The sequence below is a fragment of the Diabrotica virgifera genome, chromosome 9 (genome assembly GCF_917563875.1).
Source record: "Diabrotica virgifera virgifera chromosome 9, PGI_DIABVI_V3a".
Taxonomy (NCBI): Eukaryota; Metazoa; Arthropoda; class Insecta; order Coleoptera; family Chrysomelidae; genus Diabrotica; species Diabrotica virgifera.
This window is the reverse complement of record NC_065451.1, coordinates 81,969,384-81,982,442: the sequence shown is the minus strand read 5'-3', so window position 1 is coordinate 81,982,442 and position 13,059 is coordinate 81,969,384.

The following is a 13,059-nucleotide window of genomic DNA, read 5'->3' as shown; positions in this document are numbered from 1 at the left end:
AAAACGTTCAATGCATTTATTATTTTCTCATATTTTTCCTTGTTTTCCATTCGATACTAATACTAATGTTGGGTTACGTGCTTTAAAAGTAACTGACTCAATACACAGTAAATTTAATTTGATATATATCTATTGACGATAAAAGATCTAACTATTGACGCTTATTTAAATAACGAAATGAAAAGAAAGTAAATTTGTTGAAGGAAGTAATGAAGCGGGTAATTGACGTAACTCTTAAGGCGGGTATACATATGCGCTCCGCTCGGTGTGAGAGCCGCTCGCGCGCAGCATGTTTGTTAGATTAGTACGTGTTTTCAAGAGGCACACAAACGGCTCGCACACGGCGCACCACGATCTAACTTCTGTCGGCCTTTCAACAAATGCTTTGATGGTTCGCAATACGTATTTGGACGGGTTTGTGAGTGGTTTGTTGGTTTTGGGGCGCCTGAGTTGAATATTTGTTAGTAATGGAGTGGTCGGAAGGAAATATCAAACTTATTGATGTTTACCGTGGAAAATCAGTATTGTGGGATCCTCAACAAAGGACCATTTAAAAAAACAACTTATCTGAAGGGAAATAGAAGCTGAAATAGAAAATATACATGCGGACCAATGTAAAAAAGGTCATTTTATTGTTGTCTTCTTATCGGCGTGAGAAATACAAAATTAGATATTTACTATTTTATTTGGGCATAAGCCAAAATTCGAGTTTGAAATCAAGCTTACTTGGCGTTTCGACTTTCACTTTGGAAATCGTTATCAATATAAGAAAAACATTCATAAATTAAAAATTTAACTTTCGTTTCTGGTGAAGCAACGCAGTTGGAACAAGCAGATATATTATAATTGTGTCACCGGAAAGCGAAAAAGGTAGTCCCTAAAATTTTCAGGACTGAAACAATCCCTTAAAATTCGAGAATTTTTACGATTTTGACAAGGTAAACATTTGGTCTTACGCCGCACCTACATTGGATCCGTTTTTCTCCGATCCGATCAGATCAGATCCGATCCGATAGACGGCACCTACATCAGATCCGATATAGACCGATTTTCCGGCGAGGGTGCCTACATTGGTTCCGTTAACTTCCGACCACCGACAATGAGTTCCGATGAAGATGTGTTAAGGAGATGATGACATTGAATATATTTAAACATGTTAGCTTGCAACCCCCAACTTGCAGCCAGCTTGCAACCAACTTACAACCAGCTTGCAACCAACTTGCAACTCAACTTGCAACCCATCGGAATGAAACCAAACACTTCTCGATGAGAATATGAGAAGCTACTCCCGACGTCAGCCGATATCGGATCTGATCTGATCGGAGAAAAACGGATCCAATGTAGGCACCCACATTTAATACATAATTATCTACAATTACTAAAGGTTCGTAAGTTTCCTCTGGATTGCGGAAGGTTCGTCAAAATGAAAAATTTTAACAAACATTAACCGCGCCACGAACGCGCGGCGCTCACACGGCGCGGAGTTCGCGGCGCGGGTATCTATCTCCGCCTTTACTCTTTCCAGGTGCAATTTAGCGTTTCGTGAAGTAGTTCTTTTACTAGCTGAATAATGATCCTGTTTTAGCTAAATTAATCGATAAAAACAACTTAAAAACAAATTACTTGAGCCCCCAAATACAAAACGAAGTTATAAATTTGATGGTTCAAGAAACTAAAAACAAATGGAATAGTCTAATTTAAAAAATATTTACTTTTTAGTTATTTTTTTCAATGATTCTTGATACCACTCAAGATATCTCACAACACGATCAGCTTAGTTCTATTTTCCGGTATGTAAAAATAACTTGAGATGAAAATAATTTACCGTCAAAAGTAGAAGTCGTTGAAAGTTTTTTGGGATTTATTCGCATATTAAGCCAAAGTGCAGAAGGTCTTATAAATGAAATTTTAAAATTTATACAATCAAAGCACCTTTCCGTACACAACTTCAGAGGGCAAGCGTTATGAGTGATGGATATTCAGGCGTACAAACGCGCATAACTGACATTAAAAAAAGCTTCCTAGGTTCATTATGCATCCCATAATCTGAACCAAGTGAATGATGCCGTTATTGGTGTACAGGACTTTTTTTACGATATAATTAATAGATTTGAAGAGAATATTCCGCCAGTCGCTTAGATTTGGGAAAGGTCAACTATTCACTGACCCCTATCTGTACGCCTCTGGTAGTAGCCAGAAACGTTTATTTATCATAATTTAGTAGAATGTATAGTACCTACACTTTCTGCCAAATATGGTAAAGATATATATCAAATAGTTTTAAAGTACTAGGTACAAAGAGTTTTTAAATTTGTAAATAAAAAACTTGTAGCTCAGTAAGGAGTCATATTTTATTAAAGTGAATTGGGTTAAATGTTAATATTTTGAGGTCTTGAATCTATAACTCATGTGACATTTCCAATGAATCGCCCTTAGTTTTTTAATTAACACGTATTCAGTTGACATAAATTGCATAAATTGTTTAATTGTAATTCATTTAACTGAAATCCAATGGCGTTCCCCTAGTTAATGATTGTCATTTTTCTGGCAGTCGTAGGCATCCGCAGGATCAAGTGAAATGATCCAGTCATGAAAGACGACAGTCCGGAGCCCGGCCCCTAGACTAGTCAGTTTAGGGTGCCCTCGTAAAATTCTTGCGAGGTTGCCTCCGGGCCTATGTTAACAAGAAGAGTGTTAACATAGTAGATAGCGGCCTACGGGCATCAAGTGACCAAAACCTAGCATTCATAACCGAAGACTTTCTTTTCATTCCCTTAGTGGGAATTATATTATTTTATGGTAGTGGTCAATAATAAAGCTATTTAGTGCCAAGTGCGACACCTCCACGCGGTTAGGGGCGGGCAACCACTCCGTGGCCATTAGTCGGGTTCGTCCCGCAATAAGCTCCACGGTAGGGCTAAGAGCGCACTTTAAACAATTTTCGTGGTGAAGGACAGTTTGGGTTAGTTAATTTACTAATTTGGTTGGTTAATATATTTATATTTTTATAAATATATATACTTATAGATTATAGTTAATATAGTTATATTTTTAATATAGGTGTTGGTGAAAATGAGTGGAAGAGATAGGAAGCCTGAAGCTAGCTCTGCTAGTGGAAGGGCCTCGCCTGTCTCCCATACTCAAGATAATAACGATGAAGATGAGAGCTTCAGCTCGAATCTGAATCTAAGATTGAGTACGAATGAGGGTGCGCTTGAAACAAGTGCGGATCTTGAGGAAAACATTATTAGCATAAAGGATCTCATGGCATACATAGACACTGATATGGATCCCGGTAAAAGGCTAAGTAAGATCGGAAGAGAGGGCTTGAAAAGCCGAGTAATGACAATCGCGTTGGAACTGGCTAATCTGGCAGGCCAAAATAAAATCTTGAAAGAGGAAAACGACAGACTGAGGAAAGAGGCAAAAACTGAAAAAATATCATACGCTAAGGTAACAGCACAACCCGCAGTGGTAGCAAGGACTGACACTGAAAAGAAAATCGCAATGCGTGGAGAGGACAACACCCTCTTCATAACTTGCGATAAAGCATCGACAGGTAAAAAAGTACAGGAAGAACTGACCAAAGTATTGAATCCAAGAACATCTAGAGTACGTATCAACCGAATGAAAACGACAGGCAAAGCACTTATAATAGAAGCGGCAAGCAAGGAGGACCTAGAAAAAATTAAAAACGACGAATAAGTTAAGAAACACTTCAAATGTGAACTCCCACGTAAAAGAAGACCACTAGTCATCATTTATGATGTATCTAGTTCTGCAAAAGAAGAGGACGTATTAGAAGACATACGTTCTCAGAATTTTGAGAATATGACAGAACAACAGTTTGCAGAAGGTTTCAAAATTAGATTCAAAACAGGTCCAAGGGGTAGAGCGACTGTGCACTACGTAGCAGAAGTCTCCCCTGAGATTAGAAACAAAATGATACGGAATAAGATATATATTGGATTCTCGGCGGTCAATGCAAAAGACTACATAGTAGTCGCAAGATGCATGAAGTGCCAGGACTTAGGCCATGTGGCCAAATATTGTACGAAAGAGTTGGCTTGCGGCCATTGCGGGAGTGAGCATGAGCGTAAGAACTGTGACAAAACGGGACAAGCGAAAATTTGCATACCCTGCAAGAGCAGAGGTAAAGTGAACTGCGGCAAAGAGCAGAAGGATTGTCCTACCTATAAGATGTTGGTGGATCGTTTGATCCAAAAAACTGATTATGGTAAGTAAGTTCGATCGTGAAGATTGTGATAATCAATCAACACGAGAGAATGAATTACAAAAGGAAGGACAATCGTCTAAAACACCTTCGAAACGATTTCGTGATCGATTGAGATTACTTTCTTTCAGAAGAAAGAAAAAGAGTGTGCCAAGTGTTAATAGCGAACATCAGGAAGCTCCGAAACCAAAAGGTGAAGATAACAGTGTATTTTGTCTATATGAAAATATGGAGCTTAATATGCGACTATCGCGACTAGAGGAATCTTCCATACTGGTCGCGGCCTTAAGGCATATAGTCAGGAAACTTCATCCTAGAGGTGACAGAGTAACCTTTCCGGTTCCTAATGCGGTGGACAGGATTCAGCTTAAGTGTTCCAACATACCCACCGATGCAAGCGAACTATTGCCGTTGCTTAAGCAAGTTTTCAGCAGGCGAGGGGAGACTTTCGACCTAGAAGAACTGTACAGTGACTTTGTGAAAACATATGGGAGACTTGCCACTGATTACACACAGAAATGGCCAATGAGCCAAATACACACGAGACATCCGTGAAAATAAAAATAGGGCAAATAAACTGTATGCGCAGCAAAACAGTATTACATGAAGTAAGGAAATATGCTGAAGAACAGAACATTGACATTGTATGTATGCAAGAAGCATACACGAGGTTAGGAAACATACAGTTTATGCCCTTAAAATCACAGAAGGCAAGTGTAGGCGAGAATCCCATGGCGGTTACTGTGCTTTTCAATAGTGACATGAGACTCTTCTTGCTGAGACAGTTTAGCGACGAGCATTGCGTTTGTGTTGAGTTGCTGACTAAAGTCGGCAAAATTATAATTGCGAACCTGTATTGTCAGTTCAATGACGACATTGAACCATACATAGATAAAATTAAATCAATATTTCTAGCGTACAGAAGTGAAAAAGTTGTGATAGTGGCAGACGTAAATGCAAAGTCTGTCCTTTGGAACTCTCAACAGACAGACGAAAGAGGCACACTAGTTGAGGACATGTTAAATGAACTTCAACTATTTGTGCATAACAGACCAGGTAATCCTCCAACTTTCCAGAATCGGGCGGGTGCAGCTAGCAACATCGACATCACGGTGTCGAATGTGAAAGCGGCCAGCCTGATTCAGAATTGGAGAGTCGTCGAGCATGCGACTGTCAGTGACCATAACTTGATCGCTTTTGAACTCACAGATAAATCAAACAACATGTATGTGTCGTCTAGAGCGTACAATATAGGCAAAGCAAATTGGGAAAGGCTTAAAGCTGGGTACTTGCCACCACAACCTGCACTGAGAGGATGCAACGTACATGACGCAGCAAAGCAATTAACAGCAGCCATCAGACAAACTATGGATCTAGCGATACCGAAAGTAGCTAAGGCAAAATCGGTAACCAATAAGGCTTGGAAAGAGTGCCTTACGCGATTGAGAAGCAGAGTTCGGTGCGCCAGAAAGCGTTACCAGCGCTGCGGAATCTTTCACGAAAGGCAAAGACTCTTGACTGATTATAGGAGACTAAAGGAGGAATATAGGAAGGAAATTGAGGAAACGAAGGCAAAGAGTTGGGAAAACTTTGTATCAAAGCATCTTGAACTTGACATGTGGGGTGTTCCATATAAGATTGTATCAAGCAAAATCAGAAGTCCAACCATGCTCTCAACTATGTTGAAGGCGGATGGCACGCTTACGGACTGTTGGGAGGAATCAGCGGACACACTTTTGGATGTGCTGCTGCCTCCTGACAGTCTAGAAAACGAAACACACTCTCAAACTGAGATTAGAAATGCGATGATACAGCGATATGAGACACCTGACTTGCCAACAACTGCAGACTTCACAGAGAATGAAGTGCTTGAACAAATACGAAGCATGAAAAAGAAGAAGGCCCCTGGGCCGGACAACATTCATGCAGAAGTGCTGCAAGTTCTATATGAACAAGTGGCACCCACTCAAACAGCCTTATACAATGAATGTATAAGGCAAAGAAAATTTCCTAATTCCTTTAAACAAGCTGATGTGGTGATTATAAAAAAGGGAGAAGACAAAGATCCAACATTACCGAAATCATACAGGCCCATATGTTTGCTAAATACTATGGGCAAACTGTATGAAAAATTGCTTTGTGTCAGATTAAATCAACTCAGAAGCGTAAGTGGGTTGCATCCGGACCAGTATGGTTATAGGAGCGGAAGGTCAACTGAGGACGCTGTGAACAAGGTATACCAACTGATAGACAGTAGTGAACGAAAATACGTTTTGATGGTATTCATAGACATTTCTGGAGCCTTTGACAATCTCTGGTGGCCCGCATTTTTCGAAAGACTTCGGGCGATGCGGTGCCCTGGGGATTTGTACGGAGTCTTCAGAAACTACTGCCAGGACAGGTATGCAAGTCTGAGCTGCCCAAATGCCAAGAAGACAAGGCATATTACAAAAGGGTGCCCTCAAGGTTCAGTATGTGGTCCCATATTCTGGGATCTCATGCTGGAGGAATTGCTTGGCAGGATGACTGAAACTCCTGAAGTGTTGGGGTGCGTTGCTTATGCAGACGATTTGCTGCTATTAATAGACGCCGGAAGCAGACGAGAACTAGAAACTAAAGCGAATGTTGTGTTAGAGGAAATCAGCATGTGGACATCGAAAGTAAAACTTTCGATATCCCAACAGAAAACTGTTTACAGCCTAGTCAAAGGCAGACTAGAAAGAGATCCAATAATAAGGATAGATGGAAGACCAATTCGTAGAGAAAACACAACAAAGTATCTAGGGATCGTGACTGATGAATCACGATTATTCAATAAACATATCACAAGCGTCTGTGAAAAAGCAGCAAAGCTGATGTTTTCAGCAAAAAGCATATATTTTCTACCATTGCCGGATGTTACGAGTCGGAGATCGTGCAGAAAGAGAGATCATTCATTGCGCGATAATGGCCGATTATCTTGGTATGTATTTGGATGAAAGGTTATTCGCACCCATGGGAGAATCTCAGACAGAGGTTATTGACGTAATCAAATGGGTAGTTGGCAACAACGGCGCCTTGACAAGCTTAGGGGCTGATGTGACTCGTGCTGCGTACATAATCGCAGCTGGAGACCCTGATGCGCCTCCGTTTACCGATAACGTTCGAGACTTCTATGGAGCACCTGTCGATGCTGATTGGCCAGACACAAACATTGTTCCCAACATCCGTGCAGCTCTTCGTATATTGTACTTTATATCGAAGAAATCCTCTGTGGGTACAAATTGTACTTCTCTTCTCCTTATTTCTACCATCTGCGTCTCGATATCAAAGAGAGGGACTGTCTCTGATGCTAACCTAGCAAAAATCAAGGCAGGTATGCGATCCGATCTGGGGAAAGAAGTGCCTTTAGATATGAATACGATCAAAACGTTTTACAAGCACTTCTCCGTGCATATAGATGGTGAATCCATCGTATATATTCAGCGGGAGTGGGAAAGATTAATCCCCGAAGAAGCTTTAAGGCTTAAAATTGTAGTTAACCAAATGGCTGGATCAGGGCTTACCGCGTTATCGTCTATCGTGAAAGCATTTAGGCTATATGAAGACTTTAATTGGGGTCGCATAGCACAGGTGTACCCAACCGATATGGCAAACGTTCGAACAGCACTAGCCCTGGTCGGTGGTAATCCTTATTACGGGTTCAAAAAAGACCTGGGTGCAGCTAAGAGCACTAAGTATGCTAATCTAGCTTATATATGTAAAGAGCTTTTAGTTCAAGTAGGTGGTGATCGGTCCCTTGTACATTACCAAGGGTGGAAGCCAAGAATACCTGAACAAGGAGTGTTCGATGGTCTAATCGCAGACTACATAACAAGAAGGGAAGCACGATTGAATGCTCCAAATGCTCCGATAGATCAGAGATCTGCCGAGTTATGTAACGGTGTTACTGCGCTTATCAACGCTGCAGCATATGATGGGTTCATTGTCTAGGTGTAGTTTATTATTATTAACTGATTATAGTCACTTCCACACTATCTTTTGTGCTGCTCGTACTAACTATTTAGTATTAGAGTCTCAAGCTGTTTATATTTATAATTGTTGTATTTACTTTTTATTCGTTTTCATTTGTATTCCGTTGGTTAATTTACAAAATATGTTAAGTTAGTATCTAAGGTTTTATTTTAGTCTATGACATACATGATATTGAATTTTATAGTTGGAGAGATAAAAATAACAAATGTAAAGTAAAAACTAATAATCATCTATTGATTTAAAAAAAAAAAAAAACAAATGAAGAAGTATCGCTTTGGTATTAATTCCCAAACCGTTTTCTCCGTCTCTTGGTTGTAGAATAAATTACTTCTTTTTCCTAATTGGTTTATTTAAAAAGACTACACTTACTAAAGCTAAGTTTAGCTTTTACGCCAGACACATCGAGAATTAATATTGTACAAAAAAAGTCCCAAATATTAATTTGGACTTAATTATGAACTATTATAATTGAAAAAGCTATCGTTTTTTTAAATATATGTAACATTGACAAATATTTTTTTTTAGGAATTGTCACTCATTTTTTGAGATAGATTTTTTAAGAAGGCCAAAATCGTGTATTAAATGTGACATAATTTTAGGGGCGTAATAAAGCAAAGATTAGAATTTGGATTATATAATAAAGTTTCAACATTCTCCCCCGCGTTGAAGCATCCCTGCTTCAACTAAATTACACAGTAACAGAAACAGAAAAAACAAAGTGTTAGGAAGAATGTAACAAAACTAGAAATAAGCATGTTGGTCGTTTTAAGGTTGAGTTTGATTTGGTAATAAAGAAAGCTTTGAAATGGATCGGATAAACTCTCCGGAAACCGTACGGAGCTTAACCACACGGACTTTGCCATCCTTACCAGAATATACTTCAATGATACGCGCCAACGGCCACATCATTGGAGGTACATTATCTTCCTTGAGTAAAACTAGTTTATTTACTTGCAGGTTAGAATATTCTTCAGCCCATTTAGGCCGGTTCTGAAGGCGATTTAAGTAATCAACCGACCAACGTTTCCAAAAAACTTGTTGAATTTTAGAAATCTGCTGGAAGGTGGAAAGTCTATGTTCGTTTAAATGTGAAAGATCCTTTTCAGGATAAGCGGTGAGAGGAGACCCTATCAGAAAGTGTCCCGGTGTAAGGCAGGTTAAATCTGTAGGGTCATTAGAAACTGGACCTAAGGGCCGAGAATTTAGTATTGCCTCGATTTGACAAAGAATAGTGTTAAACTCTTCTGAAGTGAAAAGCATTACCCACCAATCTCTTGATATGAAATTTTGCGCTTTTGATGGCGGATTCCCAGATTCCACTCCAATGCGGAGATCGAGGTGGAATGAATTTCCACTTGGTCTCATTTTGTGAAAGAAAGTCACAGATAATATTTACATTATTATTAGTTTTGAAAAATTGATACAACTCATGTAAGACATTTTTTGCACCTAAAAAATTGGTGGCGTTGTCACTATAGATCACTGACGGATTTCCTCTTCTCGAGACAAACCGTTTTAAAGCGTTCAGAAAGGAGTCAGTAGATAGTCCAAGAACTAGCTCTATGTGAACTGCCTTGGTGACCATGCAAACAAAAACCGCAATGTATGATTTTATGAGTGGAGATTTACGAAGCCTTGAGGATTTTATTTGAAAGAATCCTCCGAAATCAATTCCAACTTTCTGAAATGGTCTAGAAACATTTACACGATCAGAGGGCAAACTTGCCATAATCTGTTGGCAGACTTGATTATTGAATCGAAAACACATATTGCAATTTCGAATGATTTTTTTGATCTCTCTGAGTCCATTAAGGGGCCAAAAACGTAAACGAATATTGCTCAGAACGGTTTGAGCACCAGCATGCCCGAGCCGCCTATGTTCGTACTCTAGTATGAGGGAGGTCGTATGATTATGGGGTGGCAAAAGCAAGGGATGTTTCTGTTGGTAGGGAATGGAGGCGTTACAAAGCCGTCCGCCGATCCTCAGCATTGATAATTCATCGAGAAATGGATTTAAAGATAATAATTGTTTATTTGATAGTTGCTGGTTTGCAGAAAGTTCGGAAATTTCTTTAGAAAAATTGGTTAGCTGAACTTGCCGAACTATAAAATATAGAGCTTGGTCCAATTCTTCAACAGTGAGGGAATCAGATTGTTTGTTTCCTTTTAAACAACTGACAAATCTGAGTACATATGCGATAGTACGACGTAATCGAGAAAAAGAAGAAAATTTTTGAAATAATTGTTCCCAAGGAGGTTTTGAGTTGACGTTTGTGAGTATATTGGAACGAGTTTTTCTGTGCTCTGTAATTAGCTGATCAGCTATTGGGGGTTCATCAGAGAATTCTAAAGAATGATTAAGAAGAAAAGCAGGACCGGACCACCACAACTTGTTGTCCAGAATTTCTTTGGCTGATAAACCGCGTGATAGAATGTCAGCACTGTTTTCAGCTGATTTAACGTATCGCCACTGACAATTTTGCGTCAGTTCTTGAATTTGAGCAACTCTATGCGATACGAACACTGACCATTTACTAGGGTGTGCCCTGCACCAACATAAAGCGACCTGAGAATCGGTCCACAAATTTATTGAGTCATACTCTAATTTATTTTCGAAGACTTGTAGAATTTTGTTTACAAGTTTCGCCAGCAAGAGCATAGCGCAAAGTTCTAACCTTGGAATGGTAATTGATTTAAGTGGGGCGACTCTAGATTTTGAAGATACTAAAGAAGAAGAAATATCATTGTCAGAATAAAAAACTCGAAAATAAATGCAAGCACCATAAGCCTCTATGCTTGCATCAGAAAAGCCATGAATTCTTATTTTGCTAATAGTTTTCGAACGAAAATATTGTCTAGCTATTTTTTGTTGTGAAAGCAAGGGGATATGTTCAATAAAATTGTGCCAATCTTTAAGAATGCAAGCGTCGTTTATTACGGTGTCCCAATGAAACTTTTTGAACCATAATTTTTGCATCAGTATCTTACCTTTTACTATAACAGGATTTATCAAGCCTAACGGATCATAATATTGAGCTAAGATAGAAAGTATTTTTCTTTTGGTAACTGGATCGTGCACGATTTCTTGAGGCACGGAAATACAAAGAGTATCTTCTGCTGTACTCCACTTTAGCCCAAGAACTTTACTTGGGACTTCATCTATGTTTATGTCATAATCAGCTTTTTGATTTTCCGAAATGTCTTTGGAAATATTTTTAAGAAAATAATCACTATTTGAACAATATTTATGCAACTCAAACCCATGCTTATTTAAGATGGTATTTAATTGAGAGTATAAATTGAAAAGTTCGTTGTGATTATATGAACCACAAAGGGCATCGTCCATATAGAATTGATTCAGAATTGCATCAGACGCAAGAGGAAATTCTAAAAAGTTTAGACAAGCAATTTCTTTAAGAACCCTTGTTGCCAAGAACGGGGCTGAATTGGTTCCAAAAACTACAACATCGAGTTGGATACATTTAAAGTCTTCATCAGGGTTTTCTCGCCATAAAATGTTTTGAAGAAAAGTTTGTTCCGGGTTCACGAGGACCTGTCGGAACATTTTTTTAATATCTACCGTGAATACAAAAGGAAAAAGTCTAAATCTACATAGAATGTCATACAATTCTGGCTGGACCTGATATCCCTTTAAACACACGTCGTTTAAGGAATACCCTGAGGAACTTTTGGCGCTGGCGTCCATGACAACGCGCAAACGCGTTGTTAAACTGGATTCTCTAACTACACCTAAGTGCGGAATAAAATATTTATTTTCAGATTTGGCATTTAGCAAAGTTAGGGGTACATAATGAGCATGTTTAAGTTCAATTAATTCATCAATAACTTTTTTATAGTCTTGATAAAAGTTGCAATTAGTTTTAAATTTATTTTCTAAAGAAATGAAACGCTTTCTGGCCATGTAATAAGAATTTCCTAACTTTAGATTTTCTGAAGGTGATTTCAGCGGCAAACTTACTTGAAATCTACCATTTTGTAAAATTTTGGTTGTACAACGGAATAGGTTTTCAGATGCCTCATCAGCTTCTGAAAGATAGAATTTATTGGAAATTTCCTCGATTTCCCAGAATTTTTTCAAACGGCTGTCTAATTGTAATGTGGAAAGAAATGAATTAGATTCAGTTAAAACTTCTGAACTACTATCTGTAACAGACATATTGGATACAGTAAAATGATCAGGAACTGTACCAGCTACCACGAAACCTAAGTGAGACTCTTGTAAGACTGGAAGATTTTTGCCAAGTCTGACGAAGTTAGGTAAAATAATATCGTAATAAAGATCTAAACCAATTAGAATGTCAATTTCAGAAGGCTTAAAAAATTCGTCGTCTGCTAGAAAGAATTGTTCCGGAATATTTAATTTTTTCACTAGTATTTTTGATTGAGGGAGAGCACAAGTAATCTCGGGTAATACAACTACTGAAAAATGAAAACTTCTTCGACGATCATAATTGGAAAATATGGTTATATCTGACATTTTAGTACAAGTCGAGCCACTCCCTCCTATTCCTGATATATGTACTGACTTGTTATACGTATCTAATTGTAACTTGTTCACAAGCTTCTCTACGATAAATGAATTTTGGGATCCTGTGTCCAAAAGAATTTTCGCTATGCAGAAATTAGCGTTTTTACCAAGTAAGGTTACTTTTGCAGTACCCAGAAGAATATGACTATTTTTTACTGACTGAACAGAGTGATTCGCTGAATGATTATTTGCGGTAGGGTTATTTTTCGTAAAATTTCTCGAAGGACCTTGAAAATTTGTTATTCCTGAATTTTCCTGTACT